We start from the raw sequence: 5,843 nt of genomic DNA, 5'->3' as shown, positions 1-5,843 counted from the left end.
ATATTATTTATAGTTAAGAATTTACTACATTTTGGTAGTCTGTTTTGAAACTTTTACTTGTATCTGAAAGATGCAGATCATGTCTATTTATTATTACACAACGGGCTCTGTTTGCTGCAGAAAAGAGTGAAACTTTTAACTGCTTAGCACATTTGCCAGTGAAATATACCTGACAGAGCAGAGGTTATAACTTTGGCTCTAATTACTTTTAATAATGGTAAGGAAATGTGTTTTGTTTGTTTACATGCTGTTTACAATGGCATAATTTTTTAAATATATACAATTGAGATATTTATTGCATACTATTTTAAAGATGTTTTATGTGTTTTCACCTTTGGAATATATTGTTACAGTTACTTATACAGATAATTTGGGTGGCTTTGTTAATGTAGCTAGTAATTTTTATGACTACTAAGTGACCAGTTTTCCGTGCCTTTTATTGTGGGATGCATGATTATGTATTTATTGTACGGAAGTCACTGATGTGTGTATTTTTGTACTTTGCTGGGAGTAATGGTTGATCTCGATGTACATGATGATGAGAGATGCCTTTCCCAAAGGGCACTGCCTTGAGATCGTCCTTCTCAAAATAAAAAGAATGCATTTGGAGAATGTGTGAAGCCTACTTTCTTTCTGGGAGAAAGTCTTATTTTTTTAATTAAACTTTTTATTGTGAGATCATTGTAGATTCACATACAGTTGTACAAAATAGTACAGAGAGAGATCATGTGTACCTTTCACCCATTTCCCCCCTATGATAACATCTGGCACAACTATAGTACAATATTACAACCAGGCTGTTGACACTGACAGAGTCCAGATGCTGGACAGTTCTTTCACCCCAAGGCCATACAAGGATCCCCTAAGCTGCCCTTTATAGCCACACCTACTTCCCTCCTGCCTCCATCCTCTCTATCTCCACTTCTATAATTTTGCCATTTCATTTTATATTAATGGAATCATACAGTATACAACTTATTCCCACCCACCCCCACCCCCCAGCCCAATTCCGTGGAGATTTCATCCAAACCGTTGCATGTAACAATAGTTCAGTTCTTTTATTTTTTAGTAAGATCCATCTGGTGGGGGAATTCTTTTTTTTTGTTTTTTTAACATTACTTATTTTTTTTTTCAACGTTTATTTATTTTTGGGACAGAGAGAGACAGAGCATGAACGGGGGAGGGGCAGAGAGAGAGGGAGACACAGAATCGGAAACAGGCTCCAGGCTCCAAGCCATCAGCCCAGAGCCCAACACGGGGCTCGAACTCACGGACCGCGAGATCGTGACCTGGCTGAAGTCGGACGCTTAACCGACTGCGCCACCCAGGCGCCCCTAACATTACTTATTTTTGAGACAGAGGAAGAGCACGAGCAGGGGAAGGGCAGAGAGAGAGAGAGGGAGAGAGGCAGACCCAGAATCCGAAGCAGGCTCCAGGCTCTGAGCTGTCAGCACAGAGCCCAACGTGGGGCTTGAACCCACGAATCATGAGATCACGACCTGGGCTAAAGTTGGACACTTAACCAGCTGAGCCACCCACATGCCCCAGGAGGGGGAATTCTTAATGGTGAAATACAGTTTAGTTTATCCTTATAGCAATGAGTCTTGAAGTTCACCAACAAGCACTTGTTACCTAATGCATGGCAGGTGTTGTCCCCAGTGGTAATGAGCTGTGAGTAATGCTTTGAGATCACCGTCAAGTGACAAGACAGTTTATTGTAACAGAGTGGCATGCGATGAAAAAAATACACCACCACATATGTGGGGAGCACAGAGGAAGAGAATGCATAGAGGGTGTTTCAAGGTTGGAGATTGGGGGTAGATACAAGAGGATATGAGGTTGGATGTAAGAATTGTCTTCAAATCTTTGAAGGACTATCAAAGAGGATTGGTTTTGCATTCGTTCTAAATGTGAGAAGCAAGTGAAATTGGCAAGAAAAACTGCAATGTCTAAAGATGCACTGGGCTGTGTCACAGAATGTGTTCCCTTTTGAGAAAAGTGTTCAAACACAGGCTGCAAGAATGTGAACTCCTCGTGAGAAGAAAATGTTTTCACTAGTATGACCCAGTGTATGGAAAAGTACTTGGCACATGGTCATGCACAATATCTATTTGTTGACTAAGTCAGAAGTGATTCAAGCATCGGATCAGAAGACCAGAACACCTTGGGGTCTCTTTATCAACCCTGCAATTGATTATACAGAAATGAAAAATATCCAGGGCCCTAACCAAATTAGGAAACAAAGGAACCTGAGTTTAAACTCTGAAAAAGCTTGTCATTCAGCATCCCCTTAAAAGCAACCGAAACTTTTATGCATCTCCATGGCGACCCTGAGGCACAGCTTGATTCCAAAGGGCTTTCTGAATCATATTAAATTACTTACACTTTACATTGCAAATTATCTTTTATTATATACGAATTCTTTCTGCTTTTCTTAACAAGCAGTGTGTTTACATAATTACGATTCTTGATTAATCAGAAAGCCCATTTCCTAATCTTGGCAGCCAACAGTTTATAGTCTGTCTTTGTCCTTTTGGGTTGCTCTAACGAAATGCTATAGACTGAGTGGATTTTAAACAACAGAAATTTATTTCTTACTGTTCTGGAGGCCAGGAAATCCCAAGATCGAGGCGCGAGGAAGTTCAGTGTCTGGCGAAAGCCCACTTTCTGGCCACAGAAGACCATCTTCTCTCTGTGTCCTCAGGGGGCAGAAAGGTCCAGAGAGCTCTCTGGCGTCTCATTTGTAAGAGTACTAATTCCATTAATGAGGGATGTGCTCTCGTGACCTCATCACCTCCAAAAGTCCCCACCTCCTAATAGCATTGGGGGTTAGGATTCCAACAAATATGCAGACCATAGCATAGTGCTAGCAAATTAGAATTTTCACCGGGAAGTCTAAATACAGGTTTTTCTGTATTATTATTATTTTTAGAAATAAGAATTGTCCCAGCAGTCCAAGAATTTGAACCCCATCTTTCCTTCCCTAGCTCTGGCCCCAATGTTTGTCTCCCTTAGTCCCTGTACCGCCACTAGTGCATTCACAAAACGTGACAATCAGTGCTATGGTTGGTAACATTCGGGAGCTAGTCTTATGACTGGGATGTGGGTACAATTGTAAGAATGAGAGGCTGCAGATAAAAGCTAGTAGCATCCCAGCACCATATAGCACCTCTCAGTTTGAAGCACTATATGTACATTTAATCCTTATGACAACCCTGTAAATTTAGTATTTGCCCCATTAGAGCACCCTCACACCCTGCACACAACTTTAGTTGGTTCTATTTCTAGCAATGACATTTTGAACAAACACGGACATTGAGCACTACCATTCCTTAAAGGAGTGACACTGCCTTACCAAGTAGGAAGCAGCCCCCAAGAAGCATAGTGAGTCAGGTAAAGCATATTGTCTGCGTATCTCCTGTCCCACTCCCTCCTCCCTCCCGCCCACATCCATGTTGCCAAAGCACACTGGCAGCTCAAAGTCCACAGATGAAAGCTACCTCAGATTATAGTATGATTTTTTCAAAATTTTTTGGCGGCTACCCACAATTAGAAATACATATTCCCCATTATGCATAAATGTATGTGTATATACAGATATCTGTGTATATATATATATATATACACACACACATACATATACACATTTACAAACATGTATGTATATAATAGCAAATTTAACAACATAGCATGTATTTACGTGCATTAAATAGTATTGGTATTTTCTGTTTTATTTTTTTTTTAATACTGATTGCCACCTATCGAAGTGATTTTGTAACCCAGTAGTGAAAGGGTAAGCAAACTTTCTCTGTAAAGGGTCAGCCTGTAAATATTTTTGGTTTTGTGAGCCATGCAGTCCCTGGCAGGTCCACTCAACTCTGCCACTGTAGCAGGAAAGCAGCCATAGATGATATATAAATGATGAGCACGACTATATTCCAATAAAGTTCTTTACAGAGACAGACCGCATCCCAACCCCTGTACTGACAGGTCAGCGCCCACAGGTCCCAAGTTTTCAAATGCAACACTAGTTCATCAATTTCCAGTGCTCAGTTGACTGCTTGAGAATCATCCAGAAAGCATGTGTAAAAGTGTCCAGGACCTACTCCAGCCCTATAGAACTGCAATCTCTGGGTGAGGGGTCAGAGCACCCTCTAATCACCCTCCCTGGGGGATTCTTATCTGCAGCCAGTTTAGGAACCACTGATCTGATCCAACCTCTCCGTTCACCCACAGACACCATCTAACAAAAATAAAGTTAAGCTTGAAGGCTAAGATCTAGGCTCCAAGCAGTTGTCCATGAATTTCAAAAACCCAAGTCATACAAACTGGGAACTCACCAAGTGCAGTTGAGTTGGAAATTAATAAATCTGAAACAGGATATAAAATGTATCTCTTATAATTTGTTCAATATATATCCCTGCAGAAATTCAGCAACACTGATAACTAATTAAGGGACAGAAGCCAATGGCCATTAAACTGATAATAAGAATATTAAATATCTTAAGACTACTATAAAAGTTCATTCAGCCCAAAGGCATAAATGGCTAAAAGCTCATTATTACATGATGACAATTTTTCAACCAACAAGAAACACTAATATGGAACACTGCAATTAGACTAATTATAATTTGATGAACTATGCCATTTCAACTGGAAATCAAATTATTAAAGCACATCAGTTGATTTGAAAGTGATTATAGCATGCTGGCAATATGTTTTTTTAGTTTTTTTGGCCTGAAGTAATTTTTAAATTTAAAAGTAAAAATCAGTTTCTATTTTCATCAAGAAAATAAGTTATCTTGACATAGACTTTCTCTATGGACCTCAATATATTGAAATAATAGAAGTAAAAACAATAGCAAAAACAAGCCTAAGCAAAAATGTAAAGTTAAACACTAAGATTAGTGGATTAATTCATTGTAAATTCTGTAAACTTAAATATTAACCTATATTCATCTTAAAATTTTTAAAAAATGTTTTTATTTATTTTTGACATGAGACATGAGCAGGGGAGGGGCAGAGAGAGAGGGAGACACAGAATCCAAAGCAGGCTCCAGGCTCCGAGGTCTGAACTGTCAGCACAGAGCCTGACACAGGGCTTGAACTCACGGACCATGATATCATGACCTGAGCCAAAGTCGGATGCTCAACCAACTGAGCCACCCAGGCGCCCCTAACCTATATTCATTTTTATATCTACTCATATTTGTTCTATAGTCTCTGTTAACTTTACAGAGTATTTTAGATACTAACGAAAGTCATTTTTTTCCCCTGTGTATTGTGTATAAATTAAAGGAAAACTTCCAAGCCCTCCTCTGAATTGCTAGGGTTTTTTTGTCCTCATCTGTTCCATTCTTCCCTGCCTCCACATACACACACATGCACGCACGCATGCACACACACACACACACACACACACACACAACTACCCTAAAATATATCCCTACTCTCCTCTCTATCTCTACTACCAACACCACTTCTTCTCTACCTGTCAAACTCCTGCTTATCCATCAATTCTCAGCTCAAGGAATCTCCCAGTGGAACCTTCTAAAATTTGCCAAGGCAAACTTAGACATTCTAGTCTCTGTTCTTATTACCCTGTGTTCCCATTGCATATCTTGACTAGAGCGATTATATTGCATCATAATTATTAATGCAGCTCTGTTCCCACCAAATTCGCTTTCTCTTAATAACAAGAGAATATATATTATTCATCACGTTCCCATTGCATTACACAAAGCTTGGCTTCTGGCTGGTCTTCAAAACATGTCTGTTGAATGAATAAAGAGAATATCTTACTTGTAATATTTTGTTTAGAACTCTTTTTTAAAGTTTATTTA

This window comes from Herpailurus yagouaroundi, unplaced genomic scaffold (assembly GCF_014898765.1).
Source record: "Herpailurus yagouaroundi ecotype Mexico unplaced genomic scaffold, PumYag 197, whole genome shotgun sequence".
Taxonomy (NCBI): Eukaryota; Metazoa; Chordata; class Mammalia; order Carnivora; family Felidae; genus Herpailurus; species Herpailurus yagouaroundi.
This window is presented reverse-complemented; position numbering follows the sequence as displayed.